This window comes from Lissotriton helveticus, chromosome 1_1 (genome assembly GCF_964261635.1).
Source record: "Lissotriton helveticus chromosome 1_1, aLisHel1.1, whole genome shotgun sequence".
Lineage (NCBI taxonomy): Eukaryota > Metazoa > Chordata > Amphibia > Caudata > Salamandridae > Lissotriton > Lissotriton helveticus.
Genome location: NC_136057.1, coordinates 713225746 through 713252189, shown reverse-complemented (window position 1 = coordinate 713252189; position 26444 = coordinate 713225746). Strand labels below are relative to the sequence as shown.

Below are 26444 nucleotides of genomic sequence, written 5' to 3'. Positions count from 1 at the left end.
GATTCTTTAAGTTTCTAGGAGGATGAGGACACTCGTCCCTCCAATGTCCAATTTCGCCACAATTAAAACAAGGTAATCTTTGTTTCAGCTCTTCTATCTTTGGGCTAAATTTCTTTTGGAAATTATTACCTTTAAACTTTCCTTGTATCTGGTTCGTATTTCCAGTTTGAACAAAATTAGTGTTCTTATTTCCCATGCTGGCAATCTGTTGCTCAGCTACTTTTACCTGTGCCCACATGGCTTTCTCCTTTAGCTTTTTCTGTTTTACTTCTAATTCATCGCTACAATATTTTGCCTTTCTCAGAATATCATCAATAGATAGTGCTTGCCATCCGACAATACTAGTTCTGATCATTTCTCCAATTTCAGGCTTTAGTCCATAAACAAATCTATAGATAAAATGACTCATGTCTTTCTCATCTAATTTTTCATAACCACTGTATTGTTTAAAGATTAACAGTAGTCTTTCATAAAAAGAATGAACTGATTCTTTTGTTTCCTGCTCTGTTCTTTCTATTTTAACCCAATCAACTTCTTTGGGTGGAATTTTGTTTTTCATCCAAACAATTACTTTCTCGTAAAAATCCATTACAAGTGGATTTGGGGCACCTGTTTCTTTAATTCGCTCAGGTTCTGTTTTTGGCCAACTAATAGATATTTTACATTCTGTCCAAAGATCAGATGGAACAACAATGTCAAAAAATCCATCCAAATCAATCCACAGAACTTTTGACACTTTGATAAATCTATCGACTTGCCTGTACCACTCAACAGGTTTCTCTCTTAATTTAGGAAAATCATTTGTGAATAACAGAATGTCTTGTCTCGACCATGGGACATGAACATATCCTCCACCTGCAACTTCTCTCATTGGAAATTGTTTTGACAATTTTTCCAATCTTTCATCTTCCTTTCTTTTGGTCCATTTCACTCTCCATTTGTTCAGTTCTCCTAGCTTTTTGATATAGACAATTAAATCTTTAATGTGAACTATTCTTCCCATTGAGTTCAAACTCTCAATGTCGCTTTCTGAGAAATCTAATCTGTAATGTTTTGCAAAATTCTTTTGTTTACTCACATCGATTTCAAGTTCTGCAGCTAGATCCTCTAATTGATCATATTTATTTTTCGTTTTCCATTGAATACTTTTGCAAATGAATAATAGTTCATCATCCCGATAGTAATTTAAACTATCTGGGCCAATTGTTCCAATTATTAATTCTTCTATATTTGCTTTTAATTTGGCCACATCAAGCTTTGGTGTAGTTACCCTGACTTCAGGACTTCCTACATCTGACATAGCACCCATTGGTGTTTTTGGAGATAAATCCTCATTAAAGGTTAAATCAGGCATTCTCGATCTAGAAGTGTTTAATTCAGTCAAGTCTGAATAAAATTTTTCAGCAGGCTTTTGAATTTCTGTATTTAAAGGAATAGTTAATCCAGTTTTGTTTGTATTTCTTTGATCAAATACAGGTTGAACAGGACCTATTGTTACTGGAACTGTAACAGCTTCCATGCCTTTTGTCATTCTTTTAATTAATTCTTCTTTAGACCTTATGTATTCATTATAATCATCATCCTCAACATTTCTTGTTTCTCTTGTATAATCTTTTGGAGGTTCCCTTGCTCTTGGAGTCATTGAAAAATGTCTACCCTCATTTCGAGCATTCTCAAATTCTGGTCTTCTAGGAGTTTCAGTGATTTCACAATTATTTGGATAAAGTTTAGGAGCTTCATTAATTGGAGGTGCACTCGGTGAAGTTTCAGTAGAAACCACCGGAGTAGACCATGATCTAGGAGGTCTCAAAGGCTGATTAGGCTGTTTATTTCTAGCAGTTGTATATATTTCTTCCATAATTGCATCCTCAGATTCACTTTCCATAGATTTTCCTGTAGGAGAACCCATTACCATTTCATGAATTAAATACAATCCTTCACTCATGTTTCCCTGTCTCCACATTCGTAATCTATCTTCATGAGTTTCTCTTTTCCATGATGGATTTTTAGAAGGTCTTTTAATTCCACTAGCTTCTCTTTGTAACTGATACATCTCATCTTCCCACTCAACTAAAGCTTCAAATTGAGTTGGTCTCGGTTTTGGAACAAGAGCATTCATTTTTTCTCGTAAGTTTCTTAAAACTCTTACATTAAATGAACCATCATCAGGCCAAGCCAAAACACCATCGTTTTTAGTATAACGTTTCCAACTGTCGAACCATAAGACAGTATGATATCCGTATTCACCTTCCATGTACGCTGCAGGTGTTTTATACTTATGAAGTAGTTTACCACCTCGCGTTTCGATTTTCTTGTCAGGTGAAAATAAATTCTTAAATTTCTGAAATAATGTTGTCTTTTTCTCAACATGTTTAAAATGATAACTCATTTTTAAAAGTTAAATTTAATTCACAAAATCGTTCGTAAAATATTTCCGGGATGTTCCGCAAAACAACCAATCCGTGCGCGAAACACACCAACAAGCCAATGGCAGTTGAGCTGCGTCACTTTTCAGCTCGACCAATAATTTTGGAGATTTTCCTAAGGACCAATCAGCTCACAGGCCGTCAGAGACTCAGGAGCCAATCAGAATACAGCTTGTGACGTAGGTCACCCAATCCCTGCGCGGCTCTGTGACGTACACAGCAGCTGCGGTTTCTCGTTTCTCACTCCTGGCGCTTACCCCTCCTTGACAAAATCTTTTCACAGCACCATTTTAAGAACACTTTTCAGTGTAAATTAATTCTTAACAATGACTTATAAAGACAACATCTGTTCGTTTCACTAATTAGGATAGTTTACACACATTCAAGTATCCACACTTCGGAATAGACGGCGCTATTCACACTAAGGATAATATTCAATTGTCAGTAGAGTAACCTTACCCCACCCTTCTAGCAAGTATAATTATGAACTCGCTTTGCTCTGAACCCACCGCGAAGTGAAAGTTCTAAGAGTTCCACTTGAACATAAAATACAATTCAAACTCGCACTTTTACACGGAAAATTCCCTAAATTCAAACACACACGAAATCCGTACAGGACTCTCACCTGTTTATAGAAATCATGCACCGTTAGCAAAATAACGACGTTATCCGTACAGGGCTCTCACCTGTTTATAGATATGAAACATGTACCCGTACAGGACTCTAACCTGTTTATAGATAATCATGCACCGACGTTAAATTTTACCCTTCACTCAAGCTCGGATATAACTAATACTCTCATCACAGTGAGTTTTATGGAAGGCGCTTTGTCCCTATTCTCATGCTGCTTTGATTTCTTAGAAATTCCTCACTATACAAGATTCAGACCTAGCCCTAAAACTGTGCTGCTCGGCGACAACACTATGGTACACGGCGATACCTCTTGTGATACTCGGCGATATCACTACAAACGAACAGATGGCTTGCGTGACTAATTTCTCGCCACACAATCTATACCGGTATAGCTTACAGATAGGCACGAAAAACGAACTTAACGAGTGTTAAAACATTAATCCTATTTGCATACCATGACGCAATCCTTAGCAACCAACATGTTACCTTGGTTACCGCTTAGCAACCATCAATTTCTGCTACCAGATAATTGATCCAGCGGGCTATAGAAAATATATCATAAACTACGCTACCCAATTTCATAACCTATAAACAAAATTCTAAACTATACATGGACCCATTTATGAACCTGATATATTTTTGGGCCTACTGAATCAGGTGGTCAGAATAAATCTATATACACATTATCTACACACTATATACAATTTTATACATTTGCAGAAAGAATATTGTCATTAGAATAAAACCCAACCATTTAAACGACCACCATAGGCGACGTGATCTAGCTAAAGGTAACCTATACTTCTAAATAACCAAGACCAGCTTGTTTGTCAAAAGTAAGATTTTATTTTCTAAATTATGGTATATAAGTTGTAAGTTTTATAAATGAAATTTATTAGCAATAAAGCAAGCATGATAGTAAGAAATATGGAAAAATACAATTTAAGCAATTGAATCAATTTTAAAGAAATTATATAAAGTTTAGCATTTCTAAAACCTATTTCCCTAACTGAGCTAAATAGACAGAAATTAAAGTAAAGTTCTTTGAGGATTCTTACGTGCTCCACGCAAAGTCCAGCAGCACATCACCCTCATCGGAAAGTCAGAAAGCAGCAGCCAGCCCAACCCTAAGGGCATGACTTTTTATACCTTTCTACGCTAACTAAACTAGCAAAGGAAAGTTTTCAGAAATACTCGACGTCCCATTGGCTGAGAGTGACAAGTGACATGTCACCCGATTCTTAAAAAGTTTCACAAAATCATGTCTTACAAAGACCATTGTCTCTTCCACGTGAAGCCAGAGGCTTCCTGCGATTGCAACTTTGTTTTAAGTCATCCTCGCAGCTTCCATAGTCTTACAGTGCAACTTCCGCGGATGCCAAGTTAAGGACTGACAAAAAGTTCACTTTCGACCTTGGCCATGTCCGACAGAATGATGTCAGCTCATCAGTTTTTTCTTTGTGAATGCATCTTCAATAAACGTTTTAATTCAGAATGGGCGTCTCGTGACTTTCTGCAGAAATATGAATTAGCTCTTTTTGTGCGGCTCAAATAGTTAGGCCTCAAAAGCAGGCAACTTATGATTTCTAGTATAAAACAAACACAAGAAAAGTATTAATGTAAGAAATAAAGTATATTCTGTATCCACCCCATGGTTTACTAATTAATTAACCCACCCGATTAATCAAATGTTACCTAGCCATTGCAAACAAATAAAGCAGCGTTTATATTTACCAGTCTCCGTTTTTCAATGAGACCCATATGCACCTAGAATAGTAGAAATGACATCACACAGACGAGAAAAAGCAAAACAAGCACATGCTTATTTTAAATATGCAGCAGTTAGTAATGACAAAAACGAAAACAATAAATTATTTTATTATTTTGCACGAACAAAAAGATGCAACATTTATGCACGTTTATGAGCACACATGTTAGTCCCCCCACGTGTAAAGTTTAATCTAGGTTGTATTAGCACGACATATCACAAATCATTAATAATTTTATTCATGTTATGGAAATGTGACTTTGCGAGTTTAAACAAAATTTTGTTTTCTATCTCGCTCCATCAGGGGGTCCTCTGCTTCCTCCTTTGGTTGCTTGGTTCCCTGGTTTGGCGCTGTGTCCTGGCGGTTGTGGTGGCTGCTCTTCCTCAGGTTGGTTGTTTGCCGCTCCTGCTGTCTCGCTGTTCGTGGCGCAGCATTGGGCTTTTCCGGTGTTTGTTCTCTCTTCTTTTTCTGCCTGCTAGGGCTCCTTTGGGGGGTGCTTCTCGCATTCCGTTGGGGCTGTGTGCTGGTGGCTCAGTGGTTTACTTCTTCCTCTGTGGGGGCCTGTGTTTCGGCCTCGTGGTCACGGGCTCTGCTCCTGGCGGGTTCTCTCTGCCTTTCTTCCTTCTGGGGTCGCTGTTGTGTGTCCCTTTGGATTTGGTTGCACTGTTCGTCTGTTTTTTTCAGCGCTTTGCTGGTGCTCTAGCCTGGGTTCGGGTCCCGCTTTTGCTTTGCCCATGTCCCCCAGCGTTTGGTTTTCGGATGGTGTTTTCACCTGCTCCTTTGCCGGGCTCCCCTTGCGCTCTCTTCCTCGTGTGTGGTTCGCATACTCGGCGTGTGCTCTTCGGACGTGTTCGCTTCGGCTGCCCCCTGGGCGCTCTGGGGTTGCCGGTTTGCCAGTGGATGACACGCGTATTCGTTGTGCGTTCCATGTTTCCTCTGTGCTCGCTTCAGCGGCACATTTCCTGGTATTGGATTTTTACAGTGAGGATTTGCATGGTCCCTGCACTGGGTTGCCGCGCTATTTCGTGTGGCGTTCCATGTTTGGAGTCTCCCGGTGGGTTGCTCTCTCTGCTTTTTTCGCAGGGTTCCTTGGTTTGGCTTGGGTCCAGGGTGATTTGGCTCGGTGGTGTGTCTTGTACCTTGAGTGGTGCCCGCCATTCTCGGGCCGGGGTTCGGTCCCTGCCGTTGTTCTAAATGTGTCCTTGTGTGGTGCATTTATGGATTGCTTGTTTTTCGGCACCTATGGCGTTGGGTTGTGGGGCCTTTTGCTTCGTGCTTGCGGTGTTGCCTTCCGGGCTTTGGGCCTGTTGTCCCTTTGTCCTGTGGACTCCTGTCCCCGCTGTTTTGGTGTGGGGTCGGTCCCGGTTGGTTCCTTGTTGTCCGTCCTCTGGGTTTTTCCGGGGGCTGTGGGCTGCGGCTTGTCTGTTATGGGCTTCCTGCTGTTGGGGTCTCTCCGTCCGTCTCTGGGCTGCGTCAGTGTTTTCTTGCTGACTGTTTCTGCTCCTGGAGGGCTCTCCTTGTCTTGTCGGGGTCCGCTGCTTTGCCGCTCCCCCCTGTCTCGGCGGGCGACTCTTGCGCCCTTTTCCTGTCGACTTCCTGCTGTCTCCTTGCTTCTCCTTGCCCCCTGGGGGTCGGTGTTTGTTGCGATCCTTCTCTTCCGGACTTTCAGTGCCCTTGGTGCTTTGGCCCTTTGGTGTCTCTGCTTCCTTTGTGTGGTGCCTGCCTGGTCGGTCCGGGGTTTTGGCGCCTGCCTCTTTGTTGCGGGGTCGCTTTGGCGGTTTCGCTGCTGCTTTCTCTCCAGGTCCTATTCGTGGGTTGTCCGGTTGAGGTTGTCTGCCTTGGTGGGGCCTTCCTCTGGTCGTGGTCTTGTGATCTGGCGGTGGTTTCTTGCCCCTGTCTGTCCTTGCGATGATCCTCCCCTTCCTGTTGGTCTCGGGGCCTCTGGCCTTTTCCTTGGTTCTTTTTCCCCCGACTCTTCCCGCTCTGTCTCCTGGGTGTGCTGGGTTCCTCCTGCCCGTGTGTTGGTGGTGCCTTCTTCTGGCCATGCTTGGGTTCCCGGTCTGTGCTGGGTCGGTGGTTTCCCTGTGGTAGTTTTTCCCGTCTGGCTTCTATTTTGCCGTTCCTTGGCTTCTCTGGGGTTTTCCCCTGCCTGGCTGGGGCTTGTTGGTCCCTGTGGTGAGTTTGTCCCCTGCCTCGTGCTCCGGGGTGTGTGGGGGGTTCGCCCCTTTTGTTTCTTTGGCACATTGGTACTGTCCTTGCCTGGGTCGTTTTTAGCTGCGGCTTTTCTGGCCCTGGGTGCTCATGTTCTCATCGCCTCTCCTCCGGTGGTTTGTGGGTCGGGCCTCTCTTTGTGCCTGGTTCGGGAGTCTCCTGGGTCCGTCTGGCCCTGTCTGCTTCCTTTGGGTCTCCGTTTTTTTTGGGGGTGTTTTGTCGTGGCTCGGGCTCGTCTTCACCCTGCCCTTCTGTCCTTCACGCCTTTGGTGTGTTGCTGCCGCGCTCCTGTGCCTGTCGGTTCTTCTTTGTCTCGCTGGGCTGGGCCTGGTTGTGGGCTGGCTGTCTGTTTGCCCGCCTGGGTGCTCTCTTGGGCGGCTCGCTCCCTTCTTGTGTTTCTTACTGGGCCGGTTGCTTGGTCCCTGTGCGAGGTGTTCCCGTTCCTGGCCATTTGGCTTCTTTCTGCCTCTTCTTCTCCCTTCTGGCCGTGGGCGGGCCTGTGGGGTTTCAGTTTTTTCGCCTTTACCTGGTTGGTTCTCCTCCGGCTCCTTTCCTGGGTGCCTGCCTGGGTTCTCTCCTTGGAGTCGCGGCCCTTCCGGGGGTCCTTTGTTTGACGGGGGTTGGTCCCCCTTCTGTCCTTTTTCGGCTCCCTTTTCCGTTCTTCCGGCTCTTGCCTGTCTGTTGGATGGCTCTGGTGCCGCTTCCCAGTTTTTCTGGTCACCATTGCGGTGTTGCTGTTTTGGGCGGCCTGGTTGTCTCTTTCCACTGGTGTTTTTTGTTATTGGGTCGCTGTGGTGGGGATGTCCTCTGTTCATTTGGTTCCTCTCTTGGGCCTTTTGCTCCCCTCTCACTTTGTGTGGCCTGTTGGGCTGCCCTGGTGTGTTGTTCGGGCCTGCTCGTTTCTGTTCTGGCCCTGGTTGCTGTTGCCTTTTTGGTTCCGTGTGGTCCTATCCCGTGCCTTTCTCTGCCTTCCTTCGGTTGGGGCAGTTTTCCTGGCGACTCTTGGTGTCTCTGGGGTCCGGTTTGTTTTTCGGCCTTCCCGGTGTCTTCGGTCCCGGGTTGGTTCTCCTACTCGTGGTTGCCTCTCTCCTGGGTGGTCCTTCCACTGGTGCTGGTCTGTTGGGTTTGCCCTCTTTCGTGGTCATCCCCTTCTGATCTGTTCCTTGTGTGTTTCTTGAAGTCGCTTGGCTTTGGTATGTGCTCACTATGTAAGTCATGTGGCGAGGAAGACTAACGAGGAGGTAATGCCCCGGTTACTTACCGGTAATCTTCATTACTCCGAGTATAGTCTTCCTCGCCACATGAGTTACCATCCCTCCCTCCCTGTCTGGCTATCGGCTTCATGTTTGTGCTTGGTGGTTTCAGGCTGATGGTTGGGCCGGCCCGCCTCTTATAGAGGTCAGGTGGTAATGGGTCGGCCATCTTGGGAGGGGATGGGAGGCATGGGAGGCTAACTTTTGCTTTGGGGGGGTTCTGGTGTGGAGCTGAAGCTCACTATGTAAGTCATGTGGCGAGGAAGACTATACTCGGAGTAATGAAGATTACCGGTAAGTAACCGGGGCATCAACAGACACCTCACTGAATACCTCATCGACCACCAAGTCCTCCACATTACTCAGTCTGGTTTCAGACCCAACCACAGCACTGAAATTGCCCTTATCACTGCCACAGATGATATCTGCATGACTTCTGACAAATCAAACACTCAACTTCCTGGACTTCTCTGTAACATTTGGCACAGTCTCCCACCCAATCTTAATCCAATTCCTGCACGATATTGGATTCCAATGCCATGCAGTCCCACGGATCTGCTCCTTCCTAACTGAAAGGGCCCAGTCAGTCAGATTGGCACCATACACCTCAGATGCCTGTGACCTCATCTGCAGAGTTTGGCATGGATCCTCCCTAGCATAACTCTCTTCAATGCATACCTGATCACTCTACCCACCATCATCTAATCTCTTTAAATCAATATCCTCTCCTAAATTGACAACACCCAATTCATTCTCTCACTCACAAACAAGTTGCTCAGTACCCGGATAAAGTTTAACCACTTCTACGCTAGCGGTTTTCCCGCTGTGCGCTGGAATTTCAAAAACAACATGTTGAGTGACGAGTTCACCTTGTCATCCACACAGGGTAGGTAATGCTGATAACGAGCTCAGCTCGTCATCAGCATGGAAGGGGTTAATGCCTACATGACTGAAATCGCCCACTGGATGCAGACCAACTGTCTACAGCTGAACACCAACAAAACCAAAATTGTGATCTTGGGCAAGAACACATCCTTGTGGGATTCCACTTGGTGGTCAATGGAGCTAGGACTGACCCCAACCCCCACCCCCACACCAAGAAGCTTGGGATCATCATCAACAGCAAACATGAGATGACCACCCAAGTCAATGCTGTAACTGCCTCATTTTTTGATACCCTATAGATTCTGAGGAAGATTTTCAAATGGGTCCCAGCCAGCACCAGGAAAGCCATCACACATGCAAGCTGGATTAAAGGAACACCCTCTATGCTGGGGATCAATAAGAAACTCAGCAGAAGTTTGAAGACCATTCAGACCTCAGAGGCGAGAATCACATTCAAACCTCCCATTCTGCATTCACATCTCACCACACCTGAAGGAGCTCCCCGTTTGCAAACAAGCGCAATTCAAACTCCTCATCTGCACATTCAAGACACTACATAATACTGTCCCGGCATACCTCAACAATTGCATCTACTTTTACACACTTTCAAGACACCTCCACTCGTCCAGATTCCTACGTCCCACATCCCACACATACAGGAAATCAGATTCATCAGTCAAGGCTTCTCCCATATTGCTCCTCAAGGGAGGAATGACCTGCAGCTACACATAAGAATCTCCTCCTTGCATCTTGAATACTGCAAGAAGCTGAAGACCTGTTTTTTTTAATAGTTCCACTAGGCCCTAGGTGTGGCTAGACTCACACCTGCTCAGCATAAAGATACTTTCCTGGGTAGTAGTGCCCTCTACAAATCTGTAGAATGTAACATAATGTATCAGGATAGAGTCTCAGCCTCTAAGTTGTTGTAGGCCAAGATGTAGCTTTTTTATTTTCAGAAAAGTTGGGGGTTGTTAGACTTGGCATCTTTGGTGTCGTTTCCCCTGACTTTTTGCCTCCACCCCCTGTATTTTTGATGCTGTGCAGAAGTTCGTTTTTGCTACTTTACATGTTTTTGGCACTTTGCCACTGCTGATCGATGTCAAAGTGCAAGTGCTCCCTATGTAAATTGTTATTACAATTGGTTCTCCCTGATTGGCATAATTGATTTACTGGTAAGTCCCTAGTAAAGTGCAGTGAGTGTGCCAGGGCCTATAAATCAAATGCTACTAGTGGTCCTGCAGCACTGATTGTGCCACCCACATAAGTAGCCCTGAAAAGTTATCTCAGACCTTCCACTGCAGTGTCTGCGTGCAGTTTTAAACAGCCATGTCAACCTGGCAAGAGCACCCATCTGCCAGACCCTAACCTTCCCTTTTCTTACATGTAAGTCACCCCTACGGTAAGCCCAAGGTCCCCCTATGGGCAGGGTGCAGTGTATGTGAAATGTAGGATATGTACTGGTGCGTGTGACATGTCCTGATAGTGAAATACTGCTAATTGCATTGTTCACTATTGAAAGGTTCTCTGCCCCAGCGGATAGAATGGGAGATTCTTTGTAACATCTTACAAGTATACCGTGCCATTTAGGAGAATATAGAGAAATAAAGTTTAGGATCTCTGAACTCAGAATTTAATAACACATCTTTTAGTAAAGATGGTTTTTAAATTATGTGTTTGAAAATGCCACTTTTAGAAAGCAGGCACTTTCTTGTTTAACCATTCTGTGTCCCTCTGCCTGTTTGTGGACTGACTGGCTAGTTTTGGAGTGACAGGGGCTGGGGATGTGTATTCACTGGAGACAGCCACTGTTGAGTTGAGGTGTGCCTGGCCCTTCCTCGATGACTCAGAGCAGACCTGAATGGGGCCTTGCTGCATTTACAGTAGAGGGAGGAGATTTCCTTGCACCTGAATAGGGCCTGTCTCCCTTGCACAATGCTGTCTCCACCCCCTGTGGCAGTAGCCGCCAGTTGTGGGAGTGCTGCTGAGCGCTGATTTGGGGCGGGAGAGGGGCAGGATGGGGTGGGTAAACTAAGGATTACGGCCGATTAGAGGTAAGTAAACATATAAATAAATTACACAAATGTTGTTGCGCGCGCTGCATCACATTTGGCGATGTAGCGCGCATAACGAAATTCGTTTTATTTATTTATAAGTTTACTTACCTCTAATCGGCCGTAATCCATACTTTAGTACCCCCACCCGGCCCCTCCCCCTCCCCCACCCCACATCCGCGCCCAGCAGCACTCCCACCACGGGCGGCTACTGCCCTGTGGTCCTACTGCACCAGTGAGGGCAGAACTGGTTGGACTGGGCTCAGTGACCCTTGCACAAAGAGAACAAAGACAAAATGGGGTATAAGTGGTAGACCTAAAACCCCAAGATTTTAGATCACTACTGGACTCAAGAGGAACCTTTGCCAAGGAGAAAAGCTCATGAGCTGTGAGGAGTACGGCCCCTTTGCTGTTTGGAATTGGCCTGCAGTTGCTACTTCTGCCAAGGAAAGGACAAAGACTGGAACTTTGCTGTGAATCTGCTTGAAGAAGAATCTTCAAGGGCTTGTGCGTGCTGGTCTCCTGTTCTGAAGTCTCTGAGAAAAAAGATATCTCCTCCAGCTCCCTTGAACTCTATTAATGAGAGGTCCGACCTGCCAGGAGGTGCTTATTACAGTTTTTGGCCTCTGGAGATTGTTCCTGCTGTTGGAAGCTGGAATACACCTATGAGAAGTACGAATACTTATCTCTGATGACGTCAGGGATACCGGTGTGACGCCGCAACCTGCACCAAGGCCAGTGGCACCGCTTGTGAAGTGCATGGCGCACCACCCGTCCTGCACAGCAGCTCCTTAGTTATCGGCATTTCCCGGCACCAGCGCTCGCACCGACTTCGTTATCGCCAGCACCTGCATCCTGTTATTGGGGCGCCGATAAATGCCCAGGGTGACTTTACTTTACGATCTCTCCGACTTTGCATCACCTCACTGGAACCGATGCCTCACCGCCGCCGATGCAACCGTCTTCCCCTGTCTTGGACTTGACATGCCGCCTCCTTGCGGACACGACGCATTGCTCCCCCCGTGGCAACCTGGGAGCTGGCCTAAACCTCAGCACAGAATGCCTCACCTCCATGACCCTGTGCATCATCATAGACCTGGTTTCCAAGGTATTGTTTGTCTTGGGGTCTATGTGACTCAAAACGCACTCCTGGCGGTCGGCACCATACTTTGTATGTATTGCTTTCAAGACGTCGCAATAGCCCCAGGGGGAGCTATTTGTTTTCTACAAGCCTTCTTTTTGCAATAGCTGTTCTAAGGTCATATCTTAGTACCTGTATGTTGGATTTTTGTCGTTTCAGTCTTATTGAGTTTAGATATAGATACTTTATTTTTCCAAACTGGTGTGGTGTCCATTTGTGGTGTTATCACTGTATTACTGTGTGTTTTGAGTACAAATACTTTACACATTACCTTTGGGATAAGCCTGTCTGCTCGTGCCAAGCTACCCAGGGGGTGAGCAGGTGTTACCTAAAGTGTGTATCCACCTCACCCTGACTAGAAGCAAGGGTCCCTATTTGGACAAAGGTACCTACTTCTGCCAACTAGAGACCCTCATTTCTAACAGGGGTAACACACAAAATGCCGACCAGCTACTGCAAAACACTTCTCCTAACAAAAGCCAGACCTATAGGCCATGCAAATTCTTGTTTCAATATATGTACATTCCATAGAAAGTACACCGCCCCTTAGAGATATATGGCCTCATTTAAAGTTTGGTGGATGGGATACTCTGTGAATAAGTGCTGGATAGTACATCTACCTTAGTACGAGAGCCATAGGCTTTACTGGACTTGTAATACAGAGGATGGGGTATCCACCACATTTGTGATAAACCTTTTAATCTGTTACACTCTAAAGAAGGTGCAAAATTAGAAGTCAGTGAAGTGCTAGTAAGGGGATTCACCTTGTGGTGATACTGCCCCACCCTCCAAAAAAGTTCACATGTGGTATCAAAGTTTAGGATGATTAGCTGGAAACATTCTGTTTTACAGGGTCTTAATGTTACCAACTCTTAAGAATTATGCCTATCAGTGTAATATTTACTACATCATGCTGATTATTCCTAGTGCCATATGATGTGTCTGAAAACTAAACATTTGAAATGGGACTAACTAGAAAAAGGCACTTAAAACTAAGTGACATTTTGTGACACGCCGCCCACGACAACCCATGTGGTGCTTTTGTTATGTTGTTTTCTGCAAGGGACACTGTAAATCAACTAAGAAGCCATACCAGAACGATTCATTTTCTACAGCCCTATCTAAAGCATTTGGATTTTGAAATGGGCTGAGATATGCTTAACAGTTCATCAATTTCCAAAGGGCTTAACACGAGTTTAAAAAAAAGTTTTGATACCTAAATGCCCTCTCAATTTCGCCTAACACCGCAGAGGCATTTTTAAGATGGGGGACCATGGGGTGCAGTAGTGATTTCATCCAACCCACACCCCCCCCACCCCGGATTCAACTACAGATATCTTTTATGTGACCTGGCAAATGCATCCTAGCTGGGTATTGTTCTAGGCGAGAGGCAACAAGTATAGATGCCACAGTAGACCACTCTAAACTGTCCAGGCGGCAATATCCAACAGATAGAGCATCATGTGAATCTGAGACAACCGCAAAAACATTGTTTTCCAATCCGTTGTTTCTTCACCTGCAATTTCTAATGTTTCAAGTCTAGAAAGTGAAGAGGAAAAAGACATTAGTATCTCATGGTCAGCTTGTACTGAAACAAGAGCCGAGTCTAAAAGCAATTGGCTCGAGTGCTAGATTTAGCACTCTGCGTCAGAAATAGATCCAAATCCCTTCCCCGCCATTAAGGAAACTATAATCAGAGTCAAACACCGGAGACCACACCATCCCGCCTCCCTCTCCAAAGCCTTTGACAAACCTAATACATACAGCGCCCTCCTGCGCGATACCATGCACTTTGTACAAATCAATCACTTGTGAGAGCCTCGCTTTGCTATAAGACAGTGCAGGTTTGACTTTGATCGACATGCATAAACTATTTAAAAATAATTAGCACATAGACAACATGGATGAGAAATCTTAACCCAGAAGGTTATGAAAACAATTCAATTGAGGCCAAAGCGAATTATAAGGTGGCACTGTGGGTGATTTTGGTGGAATCAAGAAATAGCTCACCACCACTTCAACTGCAATCACACGCCACAATCTCAATGTGAAATTTAATGCGGGATCGAATATAAACAGTATATGAATGTGAATATGCATGCTTGGGGCTCATCGAATAACTTTATTAACACATTCATTCATTGAATTCATGAATGAATTGAGTGCATCGAAAATGCTGCAGAACCCACTAGCTGATATTTATTATCAGAATAGTTTCTTTTTCAATTACTATTTGAGTAGGATGTGTACACATATATGATATGTGGGGATAGTTATTCTTGAGTTATCACTTTCACTTTACATCCTTATAAGAAATAAGAGGTGTTTTCGGCATCATGTATGACGTAGTAGACCTTTTTGCATTATTCCAATTGCTATTTGGCGGGTATACCTATTATTTAAGACTGGTTTATATAACCATGCAACAGTCCATATTATAATACTGATATATGTTGGATTTACTTTTGCTCTTTTAAGCATCCTTTATAAATGCAATTTATGAATTTGATGAATTATGTGAATTCTCACTTTGATAGCTGCATTGATCTGTCTGCATTTGTGGGATAGGTAACATGCCCTTTTTGTTTATTTTTTAGTTTATTTATTTGTTTATTTTCGTGTTTATTCTATTTATTATAATAGAATATCATGTCTCAGTGATTGTTATATATTGCACATTGAGTGATCTCCTCTAAATTGATAGTACACGAGATTATCAACATTGACGACATGCTGCACTGTGAATGATTGTAATTAAATTTCATAATTCTTATCACGTATACGAAGCGTGTTACTGCTCATAAACTTTGGAATACATGTATTTACAATTCATGTTGAGCAGCATATCCCCCTGCAATTCAAAAGGTTCAATAATGTTCACATTTACATTTGTATTTAATTCTGTTTGTATTGAATCGTATACGGTGAATTAACTCTTCCATGTCGATTATGACGCTGTTGTATTTAAAATGTCATCCTACCTACAATCCGGTAACTTGATAAAGGCCTTTATGGTGGAAAAGCATTGTTTGTAAGCTAATAAAGCACTCACTTCATCTGGATTGTGTGCCGCTTCATTCCCACGGGGTTTGAATTGTTTTTGGATTTTGTGGCTCTTCGCTACCACGGCAGGCAGGGTCGGACTGAGAACCAAAACTGGCCCTGGCAAAGTGCTCGGCCGGCCCCCTGGGGTCCGACCGAACTCTTTGGCGGGGCCGGTTTTCGGCCGATTTTGTTACAGGGTCGATTTTGCAGCTATGCTGCAAAAACGGCCCTGTAACAAAAATGGCCCCCTGGGCCCAAAACCGGCACCCACCCTTGCGGCGCACCGGGGGATTGCCCGGTGCCCGCAACGGCCAGTCCGGGCCTGACGGCAGGCACCAGCACGAATTGGCAGGGGGAAACATCACTTACAACGAAACTTTTACAACGCACTACCATTACAACGCGGTCATTACAACGCAAACTATTACAACGCATTGCACTGGGGGGCGCTCTAGGATAGGGAATAGGTTAATTTACTATCCAATAACCTTCCCTAGTGTCCACGGGGACTGGAGTTGGAATAGTAAATTAAACTATTCACTATCCAACACCCAAAAGCGCTATGCGTTGTAATGGTATGCGATGTAAAAACCGCGTTGTAAAGGCATGCGATGTAAAAGCATGCGTTGTAACGTCATACATCCATTGGCAGGTGTGCTGCATTTGGCGATACATGGTTTTGAAACTTTTACTGTAGCCGCCCCAGCCGCTCCGGAGTGGATGTTTCCTGGTTCGGATCTTGTACATGCCTGGATGAGGCGGTGAGTGGCTATTGCTGTTTTCCTGGAAAGGTGGAAGCATATCCGCACTGGTCGAAGGGCGTTTTGGAGCTGTGTTTCCTTTTCCTTTGGCTGCCGTTTTGCTCTTGAATGCCCGCCAGTGCAATTTTGCTGGATTTTCCTGGAGCTGTGTCACGCTGTGGATTTCATTGCTTCCGCTGCATCATCCAACAGATGTGAGCACTTTATCGCTTTGGAGTGAAGAATAGTTGGGAAACAGAACTTCAAGCAGTGTCGCTTTCCCTTTTTGATGAAAATGTGGATTTAAATACCATTTTGACGAACATTGGAACTGCTTTGAATTCTTCAGAACCCACACTCAAACAGAATTTTGCATTATTTGAAAAACTATGCAAACGAGAATCGAACAAATGGTGGGAGGTAACATCTCTCACTAACTATGTAGAAGTTGGACGTGTACCCAGAGGTCTGTCTATTTCCATTATACCGACCTATGAGAACCTCAATCAAGAATTATTATTATTAACAAAAAATGGCAAAAAACAACAACAATAAAAAAGAATTATTTGAAGAATGGGCGGCATTTATGGCCAAAACCTGCAAAGGCATGCTGGAAATGCTGATTAAGTACGCCAAGATCGATTTGGCTAAAACTAGGCAAGAACTGCGCGCATATTGGGCGATGAAATTGACAAACATAAGGAAGAGAAAGCGGTAGTGGAATTCTTAAAACATTGGAGGGACGTTTAAAACTCTATGAAGAAACCATCAAAGTTAAAAAACATAAAAAATTAATTTGAGACAAGCGAGACTATGCTGAAGCAGAATCTAGACGTATGCTAAACGCTTTGACTGGGTTCAAAAGGATCGTCAATTCTTTCAGCGTGAAAAACAGGATATAGTTTCCACTGATTCCAGCTCTGATTTGAGCTCTGACGCAGAACGCCAATTTACAGCTGTCCCTTTTGGAGTCCGCCCGTCAACCTTCCTGCACGAATTTCAGATCTTGAAGCAGCAGAAGGAACACATGACAACGTCTGCTGTAGAAGGAAGAGGAAGAGATCGCGGAGGACCAAGAGGACGAGCAAAAAACAAAAAGAAAGATTAAGAATAACAAGGAGAGGTGGTAGAAAGAAATGTTGGCATCAGCGTACACCATATACTGACACCTGTGATAAAACTATCATTAACATGTCATCACGAACTTTGACTACTGATGAACAAACCCTAAGTTAGGTTGATCTTTCTGTCCCACCAGTGACTAGAACTATGTGGATTCTAGAAACGACCTTTGTGTTTATATAAGAAAATTGAAGTTAATGAAGCTACATCTAATGGCCGACCAGGGGCAACAATAAAGATTAGATTGGAGCAACATGCAGGCGGCATCCTGCTCACCTTCTAATTTCACGATGGAGGAAACTGGAACTATCCTAGAAATTTACCAATTGGAAAGTAATGGTAGCAACAACAGTGATGATCCTGCAGGTACACAATTGCAGTCCCTAGGATTTTCATTGGACACTACACGCAAAAGCGGTTTTAAAGTAAAATCCAAATGTAATCCTAATGTTGCTAATGACAATATTGAGGCATATTTCTCTGCGCTAACCCACAAACTGGCCAAATTGAGAAACGATCATAAATACCGCATCAGGGACAATCTTACTCTAAAACAAAAAAAGCACTAAAAAGTGTACTGGGGGACCCATCCCTAACGATTAAACCTTCGGATAAAGGTGGGAACATTTTTTAACGAATACTGAGGATTATAAATAGGAAGCCATATTTCAGCTCCGTGACATGAACTGCTACAAGGTCATCAATTGGAGAGAATATGAAGAAACAATAACCAAATACCATGACCTACTTAGAGAATGGTGAAAGGATGGACTTCTGGATGATGATGAGTTAAAATTTTTGAGAAACGATAATCCCAGTGTACCATGTCTGTACTTGTTACCTAAGGTGCACAAGCATCCCACGAAGCCACCAGGTAGGCCTATTGTCTCTTTCAACAATGGTCTGTCGGAGAACACTTCGATCTTTTTGGATTCTTTTTTATCCCCATATGTTGTAGATCTTAGATCGTACTGCAAAGATACTACGGATTTGTTTTAAAATAATTCATTATATTGAGTGGGAACCTAGTTATGTCATGATTTCCCTAGATGTGTGCTCATTTTACACATATATGGATCAATGTACAGGTGTTGAAGCCTGCATGTATTATTTGCAACGTCAATCCATAGACAAATTGAACCACACACTCATGTTGAAACAAATGATGCTCTTTTGTTTACAGGAGAAAATGTTTCTATTTGACAAGACACTGTGTTGGGATGGGATCATTGAACTCCCAATAGTCCAGTGGACACACTTTCAAATTTTAACTTGCATTTAGCATTAAAGTTCACGGGACCTCTAATTGCCTTCAAATAACTATGAATAAAATCTGTAGTTGTTGTTCATGGATTTTATGTCGGGAAGGGCAAATTGATATGGCCCTGATTACCTGTCAATGTAGCAGTATCCCTGGGTTCGATTTCGCTTGCACAGTTACAACTGGCGAGTGTTCCTGGATCCAGATTTTTGAGGTTTTGGAAAACCAGACCAGATTATACGATCTGGAAAGTCCATCCTATACCTTATGCAGATTGAGCAGAGGCTGCGTTTGGGCACAAACACACACTGATTCCTTTCCAACTCTCTTCAATGGCGCGTGAACATGGAAGGCTCTTTCCTGCCAATGAAAGTGTGGCCTAGCCCCCTGATATCCTTCCCTACCAACTTCTCGCCTCTTGCCATCTCTCATAGCTCCCTACTCCATATCCCACTTCAACGATGGTGGTAAATGGGAGCTTTAATGCTCATGATTTTTCAAATTCTATGCGTAATATGACCTTGAAAACTTGGTCTGCAAAGTTGTTCCCATTTTTGTGCAGTTAATTGATAATTACAAAGTACAGGCTGAATGTTTCTGCACTGTACCAGGGCTTACCGGTTCAGGGTTAACACCCAGCCAATACTGCAAACAGGTAATATGGACATATGGGGTAAGGCATTGCTAGGATCCTGTGGAGGTCCAGTTAAACACAGTGTAGGTAATGTTTATCAAGTTATGGACATATCTACTGAAAGCAAACTAAATAACTTCCTTGATTACCAATTACACATGGTTACAACTTGGATATTGGTTTTCAGCAACAAATAAGTTGCTGTAAAGAATCATTCTGTTCATTCCTGCTACATCTCCTTAACTGTTCATTGGTGCTTGGTGGTTGGTGCCATTATGTTGACCAAAAGAATCTCCAGTGTTCAATCACCAAATAATTTCAACAACTTGATCCAGTAGAAACCTTTCATAGTTAATCAACAGGAAATTTCCCCAAGGTCTCCTAATGCCTGTTTTCCCCCATTTGAAAGCTATCATGCTTAGATTCATAATACCCTTTCCCAGTGGCGGCTCCTTGAGGGAGTGCTGCGGTGCGATGGGGAGTGGGAGGGTGGGGGGTAGAAAACTCTGGCGTATGGTCGAACAGAGTTAAGTTAATAAAACAAATTACATTGGGCGCGCTGCATCGCCAAATGCAAAACAGCTCGCGCAATGTAATTTGTTTTATTTATTTAATTATTAACTTAACTCTGTTTGGCTGTACACCGGAGTTTACTACACCCCATCCTCCCCCTACCCCACCCCGCCTCAGCGCCCGCAGCACTCCATCGAGGAGCCGCCACTGCACTTTCCCCACAGGCTAACTATTACCACGGTATCTAACTATTCAAACCTTTACATTATTTCACTGCCTAGGTATTTTCTGTTTTATTACTCTTTATAACAGCAACATTGACTTGCCCTCTCCAGACCCTTTCTAAAGTTACTCCTCTATTATTATCAATATATGATTTTTCACTTTAGACAGAGCACAAGGTGCTACCTACACTCACCATTCAGGGTGTAGTTCTTTAACCCAATTCAGGTTATATGTGTTTGAAATGGGACAAAGTGTTCCCAGCTATTTAGCCTTTACAGATCACATGTAAACCTACAGTTTGTGTTTGGAAGTATCCTTTCTTGTTCCAGGTTTTGTGTTTTCCTGATTGGAGAAATACAGAAAGCATTAAATAATGATCTAACATCACTGTGAAATAAAAAATGAAATGACAAAATATCACAGCCCCATCCCCAGTGATGCTAAGCTGTTGATTCAGTGGGAGTTGCTGGGGGTTGAATTATATTTAATTCTTTTTAGCCAGTCTATGTAAAGAGACTATCAATATGGTTTACAGTCTTATTGCTACTACAGGGGAAATGCTCAACCCAAAACTACTGGGTCACTTTGCTGCTCTACAAAAGCACATGCAATCCGAGATGTGGTTTGGCATTATTAGGCCTTATTGATGAGGAGCAGCATGATAACTAGGCAGAGAACCATATGATCGGTGTCTGGGCATATTAACCCTTCTTGCTTTAGACATCAGAGGTAGTGACATCACAAGACCTTACACCACACTGATGGGTGAATTTTCATTTTTTTTGACGAACAATCTTTATTGAAATTGCAATGGTGCAGCATGCTACTAAACATAGATTGGAAAGAAAAATACTCTTTGGTAGTAAATCTAGAACAACCTGGAGAACTATTTAGTTTGCAAAGATTGGTAATCGGATTGTTAAATCCCATTCGTTGCCAGCCAGAGAATGTATTAAACAGCAAACAGATGGCTTTTATATTCCACCTCATTGATGTCAATTATATCAATTTTGTTGCTTTGGGGCTAGATCAGAAACAGTTCTTGGAAAATCCATCAATAATCTGTGCACTCCAGTAGTAGAACAAAAAACAAAATAACTGAATAGTCGAGAAACCTAGCGTTCCATTGATCAAAACACCCAGGGCTTTGTGATGAAAGATTATTGTCACTTACATTTGTAGACGTTTACACCCTTAAAAAAGTCAAAAAAGCTAGTCAATCTTCCAGTATTCAAATGTATGGAGAGCGCCATTTACATATCATGTCTCAAGGGTACCTGTGTTCTATCTCACATTCAACTAAAAAGGAGTGAGATTCTAGAAAGGATTGTGATCTGTGACGCCTTTGGCATAGTTCATTTGGATCCGGTTTTCAAATTAATTTGGGGTCTGTTTACTGAAGGTGGGGGCATCTACCACCTACAGACCTCTAGAGAAAGTGACTCTCGAGAATAGAACAACGCAATGTCAGACAAAAGAGTCCTTGAGCCAGACTGTGCAGTTGTGCACTCAGAGCTAGGAGTCACGTGTGAAGACACTACATACAATCTTTAAGACTACAGCCAGACTATTGAGTACAAATAAAAGGAGATTCTCATTCTTCATGGTATAGTTGTAGAATGTAATAAAGTAATGTAAATATGATTAAAGAAAGAAGGACACAGGGATTAAAAAATAAATATTTAATATTGCCAGATCATTTTGCCTCTATGAGAACATTTTAAATCCATGGACTTGTCTTAGGAAATCTGTCGACTCCCACACAACGCAGGATGAATGGCTTTGTCTTAGGAGAGGTTTGCCAATCACTCTTATAGACTGTTATCTGGGTCTGAAGACTTCCTATACTTGGGCCCACTGCAGGGATCTGTGTTTGGCAACTTTGCATATTTACAGATCTACTTAGCCTTTTTTCCTCTCAGGTTTGATACCATGAGTACCACAGAATTGGTTGACGACAAACATCATATTTTTAGTTCCAGGATTTTCACATGAGAAGGTGTGGTTTTCAAACACCGCATAATAGTTCTGTTAATGTTTGATACAGGTTACAGGTGAAAATGAATTGAAATCAAAAAGTGGACAATTTACCTTACCAAAGAAAGCAAAGCTGTTTCTTAACCGAGTGCTGAGTAGACTGTATAAAATGTGCCCTAATCCCTTTTGACATTATAGATCTGTAATGACTCAATGAAGCATTAGTCTCAATTACAAGGTGACAAAAAAGGTTAATTTCCACACAGTGGTACACCTGTGTTATCACGACAGAAAATTGTTTTTTGACAGAGGGGCACCCAATCCTGCTTTTCAACGTCCCTAGGGGCATCATTAGTATGGCGGGCGTTCCTCACGGTGAAAGGGACCGACCGCAATAAGTGCGGGGGTCCCGTGGGGGCAATTAAGATGCGCCCGCCACAGTGGCGGGCGCATCCCGTATTTTTAACATTGCGGCGGGCGGTGCAGAAAGCACCGCCCGCCGCAATGCTAAAAATATATGTTTTGCTTTTCAAAGCACAACGTGACAGGCACCGTGTGGTGCCTGCCATGTTGTACTTTGAAAGGGTACCCCCCATGTGCACTCCCCACCCCCCCCCCCAGAGTCCATGGGGGCCCGCAACGGGCCCCCCAAGCAGACTCCGCATGCCTTTCCGTGGCGGCAAAAAGGTATTCACAAATGGACATTGTAATATGGCTGGCGGTGTCTGAAAGACACCGCCACCATATTGAACCCTTTTCCGCCCGGTTGACATGTCGACCAGGCGGAAAAGTGGCGGACGGTCTTTCTGTCCGCTGCGGACCCCCCGGCCATAATAATATGAGGGGGTTTCTTCTACAGGGATGGCGGGCAGATTGCTCCCGCTGGCTGGCGGTGGCAATCCGCCCCCCATCCTAATGGGACCCTAGGTGTTTACTTTTACCCTCATAGAACAGCTGCAATGTGCTACCCTGGCCCATTGAGATGTTTAACAACTCCCCAGACACAACTTTTTAATTTTATCTACTTTTCTACCTTGCCTATCTTTTTCCATTGGTATGCATTCCTGCAACTAATAATACACTAAGTGCACAACTAACAGAAGAAATGAACCTATGAGAACCTGTCCTGCTCGTGATTTTCCTATGATTGGACTTTTATTTGCTCAGGAAAACCAACTTGATTTGCATTCCTGTCCTACAACTTTATGCGCATTAAACAGAGAAAACCTCTGCATGCCTTGAAACTCTCCTTGTCGTCACAGTTCAAAAGACTCATTTGCTGATCTGTCTTTATCACGGGCACTCACTGCATTCTTCCGGATCCTTGAATGCCAGCATGGCTCTCCCACCGGCCTGACACCAGCGGCCTTCTTCATCACGGCTGATCCATTAAAATATAATTCGGCACAGATAGGACACGCCATTAATGGCACGATGAATGAACATGCATATTATTAACACAGGCCATTTAAACCCTTGGAGAGATAATACATTACAGGTTCTCTCCGACACTGTTCTAATGTCCCCCATTTCACAGTGATGAATTCACTTCCATCTTGATAAAGATTTTCCAAGTGAGTTAATTTTTATTTTCAGCAAGAGACAGGAACACCCTTTTCCACTGGCAATGAGAGATTCAGGTCAAGGTTGTCAGCGAGGGTTAATGACGTTATATTCCCACTTCCTTTATAAAGAAGTGTAGCTCGAGGCTGAATGTGATAGAGTGGGGAGAGCCACTCCACCGCCTACCCGGCGCCTCCTCTTTTATTCTTTTTACGATTAAATGTTACTATTGCAAACGTTTACTTAGGAATGTGGTTTCCTTTAAAATTTGTAAGCCAAGCAGGCACTTTATTTTACTGCTTGAATTTCAGGAGAGGGCAGCTTTACAGAGCACTCTAATGCAAATTTCAGAATCTTGTTCTAAATCCGGAAGCTCTGTTTTTAGGTAGTTATGTCAAGGCACCCTGGGTAATTTATGACCTTACTTTATCAAAGTCAAAGTTCTCAAGGCTCTGTCATTTGAACATAGCGATGAAAGGAAGGTCTTAGAGTTGAAAGATTTAAAGCACCAATAGGGGTGTAGTAGGAATATCAATGTAAGCCAAAATGTAAGTATATAAATCAGAAACGGGGTCAATCACCATCTAAAATATGTCATTTAAAAGAAAGGTGCAGTCCAGAAGAACCCGTAGGAATGATGAAACACATGTGTCTGTGTATGCAATCAATTCCTCTGTTCTGAATACAATCAGAGTTTATGAGGAGAACAGTTCTGAATAAAAGTGTTTCAGATACAATTTGCAGCCGCGGTCAGTAGTAGGAGTTCCTGCAGGGCGGTGACCTGGGGATGGGCAGGGTGGGGGGGGGGGGGGGGGGGTAGTAATGTATGGATTATGGAGTTTAACAGGTAAATAAGCATATAAATGAATAAAATGAATTTGTTGCGTGCACTGCATCACCAAATGCGATGCAGTGCGCACAACGAAATTCGTTTTATTTATTTATAGGTTTACTTACCTGTTAAACTCCGTAATCCACACATTACTACACCCCACCCTGCCCCTCCCCCTCCCCACGTCACCGCCCTGCAGGAACTCCTACTGCCAATGGCGGCTGTCCTACTGCCGACCGCGGCTGACAATTTGCATGATTGGAGGACTGAGCTGGAAGACAGAAGAACAGAGGTGGAAAACTAGCCACTATTGTCTCGATCTATTCACATGGTTCCCCGCTTTGCATAGAACCTCACATTGGCTACAAAAATGCTGCAAGGTAGCAAAAACATATGTAGACCCATTCTCAATTGCGGTAGTCCAATAGTCTGAACAACACAAACAAACACAAATGTAAATTATAACATTGTACTGTCCAATAATGTGTGGGCACTAGGTAACTGCGCAGGAGAGAATGTAAGAACAATGTGAATGAAAGTATTAATAAAACAGAGTCTATAATTAATAATAACTAATACAAGTTAACAGTGTTACCGCCTTTCAATGGTACTGCTCAATGTCTCAATGAAGTGCCATTTAAGATAGTTGGTTGGGACTGCTAATGCATAAGTTACTTTGTATAAAATCCCTGCATATGGAAGGAGGGTAGATGTGGAGTTCATCACACAGCGTTCCTTATTAAAGGAACATACCTTTGCTAATAACTACTTTGATCTTCAAAATATGCAGAGGAATTGAGCTTCAAGTAAGGCAAGGGAGGAAGCTTTTATGATCAAATACTTTAATCCCAATGGATTCCAAAAGCAAAACACGCAGGCTAGAAAGCAAATCTTTCCTTAATTAAGGTATATTTTAGTTATGCATCATACTTTGCAAGATCACAGTACATCTCATTCGCTATTGTCATAGCACACCTAATGACCACAAAGTGCTTGCGAGCCCTGATAGCGAAGGACAGTCTCCTCTTTGTACATTAAAAAAATCTTCTTTAAGGTTTGATCTGTGCAGCAGTCTGCTTTGAATTGACTTGCCGTCTTCGGATAAAATAAACCTAACATAAACAAATTGTTTAGCCGGCATTGCAAGAAAGGAACAATTTGTTCCTTTTTTAATTGGTTGGAATCTATATACCAGTTTCACCTAATTTAAACTGTTTCTGTTTGTGTGTGTGTCTGCGCGTGTGCACACAATTCTGTGCATTTTAAAAATGTCTATCTTTAAATGCCATTAACGTCTATTAATTTTTGCAAGTTGATATTCATTTTACTTCTGGCCAGGAGATAGCTTTAGGTTTTTTTTTCTGTTTGAAAGCTTTATTAAAATAAAGAATATATAACAACAAGGTGACATCAGCAGAAAAATATGAACAAAATGCAAAGGAAGAACATAGTGAAATAACCAAAGACCACTGATGACAGCACTAAGAATCTAAGCATTTTCTAATTTTAGGGGGAAGTAGGGGGGAGGGGAGGAAAGTAGAGATCATGTTATTACAAGTCATGCTTAAAAACGATTGCACAATAACAGAAAAAGGAAACACAATATCTAAAAAACCTTCTAATACAACTAAAACTGTGAACTTCTAGGAAATGATATTGCAGGCGAGAGTACTAATCCTTCAAGGAGGCTTAACATTTTCGGAAGAGAGGGAAGTGTAGCTCCTTGTGGCAGATTTATCTTAGTATATGGTAAGGGGCAACCAATAAAGTTCAACATTGCGAGGGGGTTTACAGGAGGAGGCAAAGGCAACATCAAGTCTATGAAAATTACATAGTAAATTCCACCAACAACGAATGGAGAGTTTGGTGAGGGACTTCCAATTAGAAGCAATATGTTGGAACGCAAGGGCCAGCATAAGGTCAAAGAGACCCAGTGAGTGTGACGGAAGATTTAGAGAGTCTGAGAGACTACCCAAAAACACAAGGGAATTGGAATAAGGAACCGAGAGTGTGAAAATGCGTGAAATGTAAGACCAGACCTGCTTCCAGAAAGCTACTACAGAGGGACAGAAAAAGAAAAGATGAAGAAGATCAGCATCAGGTGCACTACAAGTCCAGCAATTAGAATTAGAAGAAGAAAGAAAATGAGAAAGAGAAAGGGGG

General features: G+C 43.2%; 1 protein-coding gene and 1 non-coding gene across 4 annotated transcripts in view; both read left to right on the top strand.

Annotated features, from left to right (window-relative positions):
• The window catches only part of SYT1 (synaptotagmin 1), a 1132258-nt gene that overhangs the window by 211980 nt on the left and 893834 nt on the right, over positions 1-26444 (top strand). The window lies entirely within an intron of this gene.
• LOC144780589 (U6 spliceosomal RNA) lies at positions 5767-5873 on the top strand. The gene has a single exon (XR_013600757.1). It is a non-coding gene; the product is annotated as a U6 spliceosomal RNA (small nuclear RNA).